The sequence below is a fragment of the Pseudophryne corroboree genome, chromosome 7 (assembly GCF_028390025.1).
Source record: "Pseudophryne corroboree isolate aPseCor3 chromosome 7, aPseCor3.hap2, whole genome shotgun sequence".
NCBI lineage: Eukaryota > Metazoa > Chordata > Amphibia > Anura > Myobatrachidae > Pseudophryne > Pseudophryne corroboree.
This window is the reverse complement of record NC_086450.1, coordinates 118,362,797-118,379,184: the sequence shown is the minus strand read 5'-3', so window position 1 is coordinate 118,379,184 and position 16,388 is coordinate 118,362,797. Positions and strand designations below refer to the sequence as shown.

At 42.2% G+C, this 16,388-nt stretch overlaps 1 protein-coding gene across 2 annotated transcripts in view; it reads left to right on the top strand.

Annotated features, from left to right (window-relative positions):
* The first annotated feature begins 3,506 nt into the window (after window positions 1-3,506).
* Window positions 3,507-16,388, top strand: part of XIRP2 (xin actin binding repeat containing 2) — a 176,351-nt gene continuing 163,469 nt past the window's right edge. For both annotated transcript variants that reach the window (XM_063933592.1, XM_063933591.1), the window contains exon 1: window positions 3,507-3,724. The gene's annotated coding sequence lies outside the window, so the exon portion shown is untranslated. The remainder of the gene's footprint in view (window positions 3,725-16,388) is intronic.

Sequence of the window (16,388 nt, the reverse complement as noted above, 5' to 3'; positions counted from 1 at the left end):
ACAATGGGGCTCAAGCAAATTAATTTCTCTTTGTTGTCATACTGCACCCAGCACCTTACTTATTCTGCAGCAGTGTGGCGTGTGCTGCTCCCAGAGAGCAGTGCATGCCTTCTGCCCAGCATTTTAAAAAGTGCACTTGTATTGTTTCAATTTTAAAAAAATATAACTTTTTACGTCTCTGAAGGGTTTAGGAAACTAAACCTAATGCTCACTTACAATGAGGTTTCATAGTCAGGAACCCCACAAATTACTTGAGGCCTCAGACCTTAATATGATCCTGTGTATGTATATTATAATCAATTTGTGTATTAAACATTACTATTTATTGTAAAAAACATATGTAGTTGTAGACTTGCTGCATGCATTAAAATACATGGCATAAGGGTTCTGCAGTACATTCTATTGGAAATGTGACTCTAAAAATATCCAGTAAAGATCTTATATTTTGTAGCAAATAAGGCAGTAAAATATTAAGTGAGGATCCATGGTTTAATAAATAATAATATAATAATATCTACACTCCAATGGCCCCAAAATTGCCCACATTTCCTATGTACTACAGCAATCAATATGATGCAACCAAAAATGTCAATATCTATACATAACTATAGGCATTTTTATTTGCTTCTAATGTTTTTTTTTTATTTACTGTAGGTTTTGTTTTGTTTTTGTTTTTTGTTTTTTTGTTTTTTCATTTTAATGTGATTTTGGAAGGCTACCATACCGTACCTTCAGGTAACAAAATACTGAGTAGCAGTTTGGAACATTCTATGAATTTTACTGTAATACCAAAGTGTAGACACTATTTTCACATACAGTACTAGTGCAGATTGGAAATAATATCTAGAGAAATGCGCTGCAACACCTTTTGTATGTTTTATTTCCTACTGTCTTTTGGACGTGTCACAAGCATTGCAGATTGCTAATGCTTGAGGCAAATCTTATGGCAGTGTGAGTAACATCATCGTTGCTGACTTCCTGGCTGCTCTCTCCGAGAGAGAGCAGCCACGTCGGCTCAGCTTGGAAGTGGTGCGGGGGTGTGGTGAACCGCAGGGGGCAGAGTGGAGGCGTAATAATAAAAAGAAGATGGTATGGGGACGTGGTAGCGGCGATCGCGTCATCATAGCCACGACCCCCACTATACAAAGCCGAGATTACCGGCGTGATACAGCAGGGGGCGTAGCTACTACGATGACGCAATTCAGCCAGAATCGCGTCATCAGCCACCCGGATTGCACACAGGGCAGGGGTCCAACTCAAATCGGGAGACTTACCTATTATTTGGGGTGGGGAGTCGTGAGGGACACCCAATTTTCAGGAGCCTCCCAGCCATTCCGGGAGAGTAGGTAAGTATATATTATTTATTTAATAACAGTTTCTTATATAGCGCAGCATATTCCGTTGCGCTTTACAATTAAAACAAAAGTAATAGAACAAAACTTGGTAAAAACAGACAGACATAGAGGTAGGAAGGCCCTGCTCGCAAGCTTACAATCTAAGTATCAATGTGATAAAAATTACAGGAAGTTCAAAAATCAATCCCCCAATTGAAACCAAAGTGGAATCAAAACCTGGTTTTATTGATTTTTTTTTTTTTTAAAGAAACCCATATCCAAAACTGTCCTCAAAACGCTTTAGAGAGGTTTGCAATACATGACGATGATTTAGAACCAAAGCACGAGGTCTGTACACAAAACTGAAACCCCAAAACAACCCAAAGTAACAACACACAAGTGTTCCATGTAGTACATACTTGTTAGCTCACTGCATTTTCATCCCATACTTTTACAGTACATAACTATGTACAACTTAGATTCAGAAAAACGACATTCACGGCTTTAGGCTGTACATTACAGTCTGACAGCTGGGACTGGTGCACTGGCCTGCTGCAGACACAGATCTTTCCAATATCACACACTGAGCGATTCCTGGGACAGCAACTGTTAGGTGTATTTCCCTTTCTTCTTTCATAAAACATATTTATAGTTCCAGTAACCAAACTCATTAGCCATTTATTTAACAGCTGTGTGACTAAGGCGTCAAAAGAAATCTTCAATAACAAAGGTATAGGCATCTGTTACTTTACTAAATGTTGCAAATACCAAAAGCGAGATAAAAAAAAGTTGATTCATTTATTAATTAAGAAATAATTAAAATTTTAAACAAGTGGTTTATTAAAGCAAATAATTATTTAGAAGGCTGATTTCTAGGTAATGATTGGGTATCAACCATACTGCTCACTTGTAGCACTACGAGTGCCAGCATGCACATCGATAAAAACCAGCTAAAATCATGTAACTGTGCTTGTTACTATAGTATTACAGGTTGAGTATCCCTTATCCAAAATGCTTGGGACCAGCAGTATTTTGGATATCGGATTTTTCCGTATTTTGGAATAATTGCATACCATAATGAGATATCATGGCAATGGGACCTAAGTCTAAGCACAGAAGGCATTTATGTTTCATATACACCTTATACACACAGCCTGAAGGTCATTTTAGACAATATTTTTAATAACTTTGTGCATTAAATGAAGTTTGTGTACATTCACACAATTTATTTATGTTTCATATACACCTTATACATACAGCCTGAAGGTCATGTAATACAATATCTTTAATAATTTTGGGTATTAAACAAAGTTTGTGTACATTGAGCTATCAGAAAACAAAGGTTTCACTATCTCACTCTCACTCAAAAAATTCCGTATTTCGGAATATTTGGATATGGGATACTCAACCTATATTAACATTAATTTCCAGTCATTTTCAGTCAGTTTTTTCCACCTCACTCTCTTGAGTGAATGGACCCTAAAATCTAGAGGGAGAGTTACATGTAATCCAAAACCTGAGATTCAGGTTTTTAAATCCGAGTTATGAAATCGAGGGAAGACCCGACTCAGGACTCGGTCCACTCAGATCCCCAGAATTGCGCAGAGCCGGGGCATGGTTTTACTGGGATCCCAAAGTTATGATGTAATCTCTATAACACATTTGTAGCATACTGTATATGTTGCCAGGTGTATGGAAATGTCATCATTTTTTACAGACACTAGTGCACAGTGCACACACGTTTTTACTGTAGCTGCCACAAAACCTCATTAGGAAACAGAGCTATTGAACTCCCCTTTCTGTTCTATCCTAACAGTATAATATAGACCAACAGCTCTGCTAAGGTCTAATAGCTGAGCTGGTGGCATGAATTTACCATCCAATCACAACTCTGCCAGCCACACGCAGAAGTAGCTCAACACTCCAATGTTCACACTTCCCACAACATAAAACAGTTTAGTGTAATTGTTACCACGTTCCGTTTGTCACTAATAAAGAGTAGGGCGATTAGAGTAGCGAATGTATGTTTTACTTTAGCAGATGGAGAAGTTAATGGTATCTTTAAAAACAGGTTGTTAGAGACAGTGTGTAAGTCTGGCACTATGCAGACGGGACTCAGGCCCTAAAAATAGAGCACAGGGTCCACCTTTTTACATGCAAGCAAAAATAAAATCAGCTGTTACCATTAATGCGTGTCTGAGAAGTAAGAAGCAGTGAGTGTGGAGCTGGCCTCCACAGGCTGACTGTAATATAACGGGGACTGGGAACTATTCTACACAGAATCACCAGAATATTATCCAAAATCATCATTGCAAAAACACAACGCGCCAGAGGAGGAACACAGTATTTTGCTGGTACCTGGGTTGTTACAATAAAAACGTGGATATAAGGTAAGCCCCTGTCTGCACTGGCTGCTTATACTAGATTGTTATAAACTGTTTTATGCTCTTACATTTTATGGGCGGTATTCAAATGATATATCACGGCCAATCTCCTTTCTAAAGTGATCCCCGTTATCGTGCATATTGCGCCCATAGTAATATGGAATTGAACCGCCCTTTGTGTTACAAAACAAAGCACCTTAAATATTTCTAGTAAGGTGTTTTTGTTGTTAGCAAACTAAAAACTAGTCTCTAGGAGAATTTTTTAAGGACATTAATTAATCCATAACAACCAATGAGATTCCAGCTTTGCTTGTTTTACCTACACAAGATCAATAAAAGCTAATTGCTGATTGTTTGCAATGGGTGCTTTGCATTTGCACTTTTTTTAATATTTAACGTAGTAGCCACATTTTACTGAACAAGTAGGAATTGCTCTCTGTATAACTATAACACAAGATTTTTGGTTTCTTAGCACTATATGTATGCTTGTTGGATATCTTTAAGTCTGTTTTTACGTGGTTTATGCAGATCCTTTTGTTTAGTAGGGAACAAACATTTTGTCTCAGGTTTCTGCTCCATCAGATGACAAATGTGGCACTTTTTTTCTATGTCATTCCAGCTTTAAAACATTGCTCACTCTTGATATATAGCAATATTTTCATGTCTACATTTTTATTTAGACATGTACACCTCTGTATTGTACTATACCATACAGTAGTGTGTCTAATACTGTATCACAGCATTCCTGATTCCAAGTTATGATCAGCATTTTAATCTTTCATTGGGCAGAAAACATTTAAGCACAAGGCACAATGGGGGAATGTACTTTACTAAGCCTTGAAAAGTAATAAAGTGGAGAGTGATAAACTACCAACCAACCAGCTCCTGACATTTTTCAAACATAGCCTGTAACGTGGCAGTTAGGAGCTGATATGCTGCTACTTTATCACTCTCCACCTTATCACTTTGCAAGGCTTAGTACATCTGCCCCCATAACAGTACAGTCCAGGGTTAAAAACATGAGTTCAGGTCATAAAACTGTTTTTTGTAGACAGGATAACAGTCAAAATAAGTACTATAATCCCCTGATACAGTGTTTCCTAAATCCAGTCCACAGAGAACCCTAACAGTACATGTTTTCCATATATCCTTGTTGGAGCACACGTGAATTTATCACTGGTTGACACAAGATTCACTGCTGGCACTAGTTGTGATTCTGTGAGGAGACCTGGAAAACTTGCACAGTTAGGATGTCCTGTGGACAGGATTTGGGAAATGTTGCCCTCATTTCCAATTATATCTCAGTTCTACATAGGTAGCAATTCAATTGTTAGTTCATGGACTCCTCTGAAACTGCAGGAGCAGCGCAAAGGTTCTCAAAGTTGCAACTGGTTGCATTTTAATATACCGGTAATCAGAAATTATATTTGAAACCCTAGTTGTCTATAAGTATAAACGCACATCACCACATTTATGCAGTAACACATCTGCAGTCACTAGTCCTGGTTATCCTCTGGAACGTCACACACAGAGAACTTTCCTTGTCTGCAGCTTTTCTAATCAAAAGAAAACATAAAGTCTCTTTATATGACTGAAACACAGCGCACCAGCTACATCACTATGCGGAGAGGGTAAAATTAATGCTGGAAGCATAACCAATGTACATAGATTACTGTCAACTGTAAAGAAAAATATTCATCCACTTGGATTGTAGGCCAGGTTATTCGGTACCAGTTACGGACAGATTGCAGTTTAAAGTGATTTATTCCTTGTGCTTGGATATTTTAACAAGTAATGAAACTAAGAAGGAAAAACTTATTTTTTAAATCACCCAAAGTAAAGATTCAATGACATGCTCTGTGTTTAATAATAAAAAATGTTCTGCCTGTCTGCATTTAGTCTGAAACGCGCTGGTCTAAGAAAAGTCGGAATAGTATTATTATAAAAGCAAGAGCCACACCATTAGGTATATTTATTTTTGGTTTGCATTGCAATCTCACGGGAGCAGCCACACAGTCATTCTTTCCTAGGATTTGCCAGTGACTAATAATCAGAAATAAGTCCAATTTCAAGGCCTGTTATTGTTTTAAAAGGTAGAAGTCTTCCAAAATAGTATTTTGCGAAATAGAAAAGCAACACTTAAATTGATTTACTACTTAGGATTCACCTTTTATATTGTTCTGTTTTATGCATGAGTTGATAAAGATTAAAGGTGCATACACACGGAGCGATATAACTGAGCGATTTTGACTATATAGTCAAAATCGCTCAGATAGTTAGTGCATATCTCTCCATGTGTACACAGCCAGCGATAGCGATGCGCGTCCCCGCCAGGTCGCTATCGCTGCTAAAAATAGACTGTGCAGGCAAGTCAATTTTGGCTATGTCGCTGGGAAAGAAAAAGCATACCCTTGCTTGAATGAGTTAGCCAAAATCGCCCATAGCCAAAATCGCTGGAAAAGTTAGTCAAAATCTCCTACTGCCAGTTCAAGGGAAATCGCTCAGTCAAAATCTCTCATAGTCAAAATCTCTCAGTGTGTATGCACCTTAAGAGAAAGGGTTAATTTACTAAACTGCAACATTCCCGGGAAAGCATTTATGCCTGCAGAATTGAAAAAAAAATGGTACTAGAGTATTACATAGTAGAAATGTTTTTCACTTTTATATATATATACAGCATATTAGAGATGTGCGCCAACCTCCATGTTTTGGTTTTGGATCTGTATTTTTTTTGTGTGTAAATGCTAAAAACTGACAAAATCATGTAATTTTGCCCTGTTTTACAGTATTATTAACCTCAGTAACATTCATTTCCAGTCAATTTGTATAGGTAAGAGCCAATATCACCCCTTAAACATTACATGGCAGAGGGTGTGGGCATGCTCGTGGTGCACAGGGTGGAAGGGGGCATCAGGAAAGAACAAGGTTGGGGGGATAGGGTGAGTGCTCAGAGTGCAGAAGGAAGGTCAGGGAGCACAGGGTTGGGGGAACACTCAAGGGGGACATGGTTAGGGTGGACGTTCAAGGGTGCACAGGGTTCGGAAGGACACTCAGGAGACACAGGGTTGTAGGGGATGCACAGGGGTGCACAGGATTGGATGGATGCTCAGGGTGGCATAGAGTAGGGGTGACGCTCAAGGGGTATATGATGGGAGAAGAGAAACTCAGCGAGACACAGGGTAAGGGTGGGATGCTAAGGTGGAGCAAGGTTGGTGGAATGGGGGTGGGAGCTCAGGGTGGAGAAAGAAGGTCAGGGGGCACAGGAAAAGGGAAGATACTTAGGGGGCACAGGCTTGTAGGGGACAGTCGGGAAGCACATTGTTGTAGGGGATGATCAGGGTGGCACAGGACTGGGAAGGGGTGCTTACGGGGGCACAGAGTAAGAAGAGAGCACTCAGGGGGGCACAGAGTACGGGGGAATACTCAAGGGGCACAGGATGGAGTAAGAGAAGCTCAGGGGTACGCAGAGTAAGGGGGGATGCTTAGGAGGGCACAAAGTAAGGGTGAACCATCAGGAAGGGGACACTCAGGATGGGAGAGGGGAGCTCAGGGGGGCACAGGGTAAGCGGGGAGGCTCAGGGGACACAGGATTGATGAAAAAATATATATATTCTAAAACACACCTAAAAATGTACTTTTCATCACACGTGCATGTGGCCATTGTAAGGTAGATTTTGTTTAAACTCGCTATCACCCTTATGCAGGCAGCAGTGCCGAGAGGTGTAGGGGGGGCGGGGTACTAATTACCTGGGCCCAGGCTGCTGAAGGGGCCTGGGATCACCTCACCCACTCCCCGAATATAAGAGAAAAAAAAAAGAAAAAAAGAAAAAACAGAAGACTGCTTCTACAGCGCCTCAATTGCAGGAGGCTAATAATCAAATTACCCTGATACATGCGCGGCTGAAAAACACTATGTGGGTGTTTGGTTGGAGAATATAGAAACAGACAAAATCAGCTGCGCAAAGTATCAGGGAAAGGACAGTACAATTTTAGGAGAACCGATGTATGTATATAAATTGATTTATTAATGAAAAAGCATAAAATAGCAGTAAAAGATGACATAAAATTGTTGGATATAAAAAGGCACACCTTGACTAAGTTTATCCGTTTAAACAGACACCAAATAGTGTCGGTTCTCTATATGGAAGTCCACAAAGGGAAATAAAGTCCAGCTGTTTGTTGGAAAGCAATAGATGGTAATAGCCGTAATGTTAATACTGGAAGTGAATGATCAGTGCAGTAGACATCCCATAATAATAAATTGGGGGAGTGATCCAGTGTTATTTATTGTTCAATTACCTCTCCTTAGGTGGGCTGGTCCAAAGCCGAGCGTCTTCGGCGATGTGTCCTGCAATGCCCACTGTGCGAATGCCGCAGGGGAGAGGGAGCCGTGGATTCACTGTAAAGTGTATGCCGTGTGCTGGTTTATCCGGCTGACGGGGAGCCGTATGTTGATACGGGCGGCTCGAGAATTCAGATCCGCGGCTATTCTGGGATCTCTGTGGAGATGAAGGACGGCTTGCGGGGAGAACAAACCCGCTAATGCTTTCAAATCGGATACCTCGGCAGGTGTGCAGACAGGAGGCGTGGCCACGCCTCCTGTCTGCACACCTGCCGAGGTATCCGATTTGAAAGCATTAGCGGGTTTGTTCTCCCCGCAAGCCGTCCTTCATCTCCACAGAGATCCCAGAATAGCCGCGGATCTGAATTCTCGAGCCGCCCGTATCAACATACGGCTCCCCGTCAGCCGGATAAACCAGCACACGGCATACACTTTACAGTGAATCCACGGCTCCCTCTCCCCTGCGGCATTCGCACAGTGGGCATTGCAGGACACATCGCCGAAGACGCTCGGCTTTGGACCAGCCCACCTAAGGAGAGGTAATTGAACAATAAATAACACTGGATCACTCCCCCAATTTATTATTATGGGATGTCTACTGCACTGATCATTCACTTCCAGTATTAACATTACGGCTATTACCATCTATTGCTTTCCAACAAACAGCTGGACTTTATTTCCCTTTGTGGACTTCCATATAGAGAACCGACACTATTTGGTGTCTGTTTAAACGGATAAACTTAGTCAAGGTGTGCCTTTTTATATCCAACAATTTTATGTCATCTTTTACTGCTATTTTATGCTTTTTCATTAATAAATCAATTTATATACATACATCGGTTCTCCTAAAATTGTACTGTCCTTTCCCTGATACTTTGCGCAGCTGATTTTGTCTGTTTCTACACTCCCCGAATATACTTACATTTGCCCGATACTGGGCAGCACCCTCTTCCCAGTGACAACTTCAGGAAGATGGCCGCCGCACATTGAAAGCAAAGACTCTGGCACAGTGCACATGCGCCATCTTGTCACATGTCACTGGGAAGATGGTGCCACCAGCCGAGGCGGAGGGACCCGCATCTGATCAAGTAAGGTAGGAAGTAGGTGCCTTTTCCTGCGCCCTACCTGCCCCCTTGCAATTAATAGTTTAATAAATTATTTATTTCAGGGGTATAGACATGCCCCCTATTTAGGCCACACACCCCGTTACATTGCCTGGGCCCCACGTCACCCTCTATTCCCCTATAGGCAGGGCGAGCTTTTTGACAGCTTATTCAACCCACGTCTGATCATGATATCATATCACCAATATTAGATATTACAGTTCACAACCAGACAGTCATCCTGTGTCCACTCAACCTATGCACTGCACATCCAGAAACATATTGCACACCCCTCATGTTTGTGTGTTTTATATTTATACAGTATATATATATATATATATATATATATATACTGTATAACCCACCGCCCTAAACATCCTGTGCTTGTTCCTGCAATGGCTAATGTTGCCATCTAGAAATGGCATTAGCTTTCAGGACCACCTGTGAGTATGCTTAATTTACTAAACTAAGAAAATAGTTTAGCTTTACATAGCTTGGTTGATTTTCCTTTTACATAGGGCCTAATTCAGAATTGATCGCTGATGTGCAAGGCGGCCGATAATCGAACGATTGCACATGCGTATGGATCGTAATGCACTGGAACGAGGCCAAACTGATTGCACTTTTAAAAACTAGGCCCCAAACAGCTCATCATGCAAAGAAGAAAAAGCGGTGCAATGCGGTAGCTGGATGACTTTGCTAAGCGACACAAGTGTGCGGCACAAACACCTTGCCCATCTAGGAATGGCACGCAGTGGCATAATGTCGAAAGTGGCCCGCAATTTTTTCGGGCCACCTACAGCATCTCCTGCACGCCCCTGTCATTTAAAAAAAAATTCTGCACCACCAAATTAATTGAATGTGCAAAACATGGGACGTGCTAGAATTTGCCCAGATGTAATGCACGCACAATATTGGTGAACTTATACTGCAGTACCCCTGAACTTATACTGCAGTCCCTCTGGACTTATACGGCTGCACCACTGGACTTATACGGCAGTACCACTGGACTTATACGGCTGCACCACTGGACTGGACTTATACGGCAGTACCCCTGGACTTATACAGCAGTACCACTGGACTTATACGGCAGTACACCTGAACTTATATGGCATTACACCTGAACTTATATGGCATTACACCTGAACTTATATGGCTGCATCACTGGACTGGACTTATACGGCAGTACCCCTGGACTTATACGGCAGTACCCCTGGACTTATATGGAAGTGCCCCTTGACTTATATGGCAGTACACCTGAACTTATATGGCTGTAACACTGGACTGGACTTATACGACAGTACCCCTGGACTTATACGGCAATACCACTGGACTTATACGGTAGTACCCCTGAACTTTTATGGCTGAACCACTGGACTGGATTTCTACGGCAGTACCACTGGACTTATACGGCAGTACCCTTGGACTTATATGGCATTATCCCTGAACTTATATGGCAGTACACCTGAACTTATATGGCTGCCCCACTGGACTGGACTTAAATGGCAGTACCCCTGGACTTATACAGCAGTACCACTGGACTTATACGGCCGTACCCCTGGACTTATACAGCAGTACCCCTGGACTTATACGGCAGTACCCCATGACTTATATGGCAGTACCGCTGGACTTATATGGAAGTACCCCTGGACTTATATGGCAGTACACCTGAACTTATATGGCTGTACCACTGAACTGGACTTATACGGCAGTACCCCTGAACTTATACGGCTGAACCACTGGACTGGATTTATACGGCAGTACCACTGGACTTATACGGCAGTACCCCTGTACTTATATGGCATTATCCCTGAACTTATATGGCTGCGCCACTGGACTGGACTGGACTTATGCGGCAGTACCCCTGGACTTATACAGCAATACCCCTGGACTTATACAGCAATACCACTGGATTATATGGCAGTACCACTGGACTTATACAGCAGTACACCTGAACTTATATGGCTGCACCACTAGACTAGACTTATACGGCAATACCCCTGGACTTATACGACAGTACCCCTGGACTTATATGGCTGCACCACTGGACTGGACTTATGCGGCAGTACCCCTGGACTTATACAGCAATACCCCTGGACTTATACGGCAGTACCACTGGACTTATACGGCAGTACCCCTGGACTTATATGGCATTATCCCTGAACTTATACGGCAGTACCCCATGACTTATACAACAGTACCCCTGTACTTATACGGCAATACCACTGGAATTATACGGCAGTACCCCTGGACTTATACGGCTGAACCACTGGACTTATATAGCATTACCCATGAACTTATATGGCTGCACCACTGGAGTGGACTTATACGGCAGTACCCCTGGACTTATACTGCAATACCCCTAGACTTATGGCAGCACAGGACACCACCACTGGACTTATGGTAGCACAGGACACCACCACTGTGACTGACATGATGTAGCATAGGACACCACCACTGGACTGATGCAGCATAAGACAGCACTGGAATGACACAAAAGAGCAGGTCACCACCCCACGGGCCACACCACTTTCCTGCACAGAAACTAAGGAGTCACATCCTCTCGCTACACTCTCCAGGACTGGAGTGAAAATGGCGGCGATACGCGGCTTCTTATATGGAATGTAAAACCTGCAAGAATCCGACAGCGGGATGATGACGTTTTGCCTTGTTGGGTTTTCCCACCGGACTCAGATCCGGGCTGAGGACGTGATGTTCGGAAGGGTTCAGTTCTCAGGGAACCGAACCTGCTCATCCCTAATCTACAGTATAATAAAAAGGGTGTGATTTGTAAGGTTCAGGGACCAGTGAGGAAGTTGGCCACTGAAGACATAGTGGCAGCTAACCACACACAATAAAACTCTCTGCTAGTTTCCAAACCTTCAAACGTTCCCTGAAAACTCACCTCTTCAGGCTAGCTTATCACATTCCAGAGCCACTCACTCAACCTTCATAAGCCTTCCTATCCGATTATCCCCAGTGTACAATCCACACATATCCTCCACATATTTTCTTTTTTTTCACTTTCCCTTCTTTCTGACCATGGTTCATCATTGCTGTGATGTGATATCATGCAACCCACCTAGAACCTTTGCAATCCAGTGGACAAATATGCAATTGTGCCTTTCCTTGTGTATCAATGCCTATATTCTTATAGATTGTAAGCTTGCGAGCAGGGCCTTTCTACCTCTATGACTGTTTGTTTATTACCCAGTTTTGTTTTATCATTGTGTCCAATTGTAAAACGCAACGGAATTTGGTGTTCTATAAAAGAAACTGTTAATAAATAAAATAAATAAATAAATAATTCAGTGGTGTCACAGAATGGGAGGAGAGGTGCCCCCCTTCAGAGCAGGAGCCCGGCGGCAGATGACTCCGTTGCCTACCGAAAGTTACGTTTCTGTGTGTGAGCTCTTTTACCCAGACTCATGAGACCTCAGCTGTTCCTGACTGACTGATCTAGAACCACACATATTGCTACCACTGGTTTTCTACTGCTATATACTGTCTCACTCCTTGGACATCCACCATGCCTGCAAAACAGGGAAAGATTTCTGCCCTTGATCCCCCAATTAAAATTGTTCCAGCCATACTCCTGACCCAGTGCCTACTGGGAAGCCCTGTCTGGCATCCACCTCTATGGTTTGGTTCTGATTCCTCTGCTGATGCTCCACTTACGGTCCACATGCTACATCAGAATTACAGTCTAAAACTGAGCTTGCTGGGAATTATTTAAATGATTGTCCAAGGAAACCAGCCACAATCCTGGGATAGAATAAACACTGGAAAGGTATTTACCAACTTTGTGGTGATAGGCAGCAACCTACAAAGCTTGACGTGGGCCGCAATGTGTTACAAGCCGCTAGCAGCATGTCTGTGTTACTACACTCCAGCAGCTAGATTTCTGCATGTATCCCTGTGTTCAGCCTCAACTGCTGTTTAATTAGTAGTTTGCTTCTGTGTGTCTAGCTTTCCAGTTGCATTGTATCTCCTCACCAGGAAGCTTGGTTTTCTGGCTGATCTGATTGGGAGTGTCTCCCTTTATATGCCCTTCCTGTTTCCTCTCCCGTGCTGGTTATAAGTTCCTCCTACATGTGAGAACCTGTCAGCTCTGTGAACTCCTGAAACTTGGATACCCTCTCTTGTTCAGTTTCCTTACTGGAACCAGCTCTCCTAGAATTCAGGTTTTTGTGTGTAACTTCTACACAGATTCTTGTCTTTCGCACTTATTTCATTATAACTACCACCTTGTGCATTGTTGCATTTATTGTCAGTTCAGTTCTTTGCTCTATTTTTGGCCATTATACAGACCCCTTAGCTAGACTTTTTAGTATGGTTTTCTTTCCTCTTCCTTCCAAATTTCCAATGGCACTCGACAGGGGTGCCCACTTTCCCTGTTAATATTTCTGTTAGCTATTGCCCAAATGATCCAGTTAGCCTCAGAGTTCTCCGGTCTCTCAGTCTGTAATACTCCCCATAAAGTGTGTCTCTTTTAAGACATTATTTTATTGTTTGAAACCTATCCAGAGACTTTGTTGCTCTTCCTCCATGATATGCTAGATAGGGATAGTACTGCCTCGTACTACAAAATGAGCACCACTAAATCTGATGCCCTTCCCATCAATATCCCTCCTATGGTTTTACAGTCCATGGAAAAATGCTTCAGTGTATTTGGAAGGATTCTTATTTACTATATTTGGTAATCGCCATTCCTTCTAACATTCATAATGTGCAAACTGTTGACTATGTCTCTTTACTGACTTAGCTGACTTCCTTAACCTCTACTTGGATGAATCATGAGGTCTCTTTTGGTTTGGCTGCCTTGTGGCATTTAAAATGATGCTGTTACCAAAGTTGATGTATTTATTTTGTGCTATCCCTTTAAATTATTCTGTCAGATGAGAAGATTGATGCTTTGCTATGTGTGAAAATGTAAGGTTGGCTCATACCTGTATGACCAGGGTTGAATTAAGCTTTGGGGGTGCCCGGGGCACCTAAGATAGGGGGGCCCTTGTGGAAGGGGGTGGGGTTGGGGTGTATATTAGATTGTGCATACAGTACCTCCCAACATGACCCATACTGGGAGGGACAAAATGCTCTCTACCTGGACTTCTCTCTTAATATGTGATTGATGTCACCTGTGTTGAACTATTTAATTGATAAGAAAGGTTTTTCAACATAGGCTATTGCAATCATAACTTAAGAAAGAAGTCCAGGAAGAGAGCATTTTTTCCCTCCTGGAATGGGTCATGTTGGGATGTATGGATTGTGTATATTAAATTTAAAACAATGGTGTATATTAGATTTAAACTAATAGTTTAATAATGCTTGGGTACAGCTTATTGTGGCACCTAATTGAAAGACAACTATTTTATAAAATATTCTTGCAGTGGAACATAGACAACTTAAACAACCTTAAAATGCACATAGAATATAATCTCTATTTATCTTGTCACATGCAAATATAGCAGCAGTTTCTGTACTACTTACACACTGGGACAGGACTCAGGAGGTCTCTATCTAGACCCTAATTAGATAACAGGTTACACAGGACTCAGACACCCAGGTGGTGAGGAGGAGAAGCTGAGATTCCTGTGTCACTTACAGCTCTCTCCACCCTCCTATCTCGCCTCTGACCCTAAATTTTCATCGGTAACTCTTGAAACCTGATACTCCCGTGTCTCTGCCTGCACTAAACACTGTCCGGCTCGCATTCTGATTGCCTGGTTCTGTTGCTGCATAAGAGGGAAAGCTAGTGATGTCAGTGTACTCTGGCTCAGGTGCCCCCTGACAAAGGGGGACCCAGGGTACAGTATGCCCTGCACCCACCTCTTAATCTGGCTATGCGTATGACTCGCCCTAAGCCACAAGGGTGGTCTCACCCTTCCCGATCTAACTAGGTATCATGCGGCCTCTTTTCGCTCCTGTGACTTGGTTTTTCCCCCTCACTCTAAGGCTTGGGTGGACTTGAAATGTGCCTTACTCCAGGATTTCCCTCCTCCTGACCTGCTTTGGTTGCCCCGGAAACTGAGCCTACAATATCCATTATCCCCATCAACTGTTCTTGATACCTTGAGAGTTTAGGATCTTAAACGTTCAACTCATTTTGACCTTACTCTCCCTACTAAGCATATTTCTCTTCGGGCATTAGACAAATCGCTGCCATATCTTCACATTTCCTACTGGGTGTGTCTGGGTATCGAGTCCCTTGTGGATTTTTCTCCCCATCTTCCATATTGTCATTTCCTGATCTTAATGTTAAATTTAATCTAGGCTTCTCAGCTTGGTTTTATTATTTTCAACTTAAGCACTGGGTGGATAAAATAGGCACTAGTCTTACTTTATTCCCGACTCGCCCAGAACGACTCTGGTAGATTGACTAGATTCTCCTCCCATGGTGCCATATCTTTTTGGTTCTGTTTGCTGTCATCCCCAGACTCACTGATCATGTCACCCGCTCAGCTTAATTGGGAGACTGACCTTCATTGCACCTTTACCCTTAAACAGCAGGAATCTATTCACCTCTCCTCTTTCTACTTATCTAAATGCACCAATTATAGTGGAATGCATATTAAATTATTACATAGATTTTATTTAACTCTTTCTAAATTACATAGGATATGGCCTGCAAAGTTTTTTTGGCGTCTCTGTCATTCCATGTATTTTGGAACTGCCCTGCTTTACTTACGCCCCTTTGAAGGTGAAAGTGTTCCCCATTATACAGGATGTTTTAGGCCTCACATTAACCCTGGATCCCTCTGTATGCCTCTTGCATTTGTACCCTAGTATTGTTCCCAAATCCGCCCATTACGTCCTTGGCCACATTCTAATATCTGCCAGAGCTACTATTGCTCAGCATTGCAAATCTCCCTCCACTCCCCTGTTTGAGAAAGTTATTTAATAATAATAGGTGTTAAAAGGTGTTACATAAGTAGAAAAATAGGTGCTGAAAAAAAGTGCTCGATTAAGTATTACAATGTGATGCCTCAAAGTAGTCAGTCAACACCAACCCAGGGGGCCCTGCACCCTGAACTCATTCCTAAAACTTGTTGGCAGAGTGTTGTGGTGTTTGATAGTGAAGCTAATCTACACAATTGATAGATAACCAGAACGCTGGTTTAGTAACATACAAAGACAACACTTGTTAATGCGGAAGACATTTCTGCAGCAGCAGTAACTCGCTCATATATATAACAGGCTGGTACAGTGAAAGCGCAGTACACAT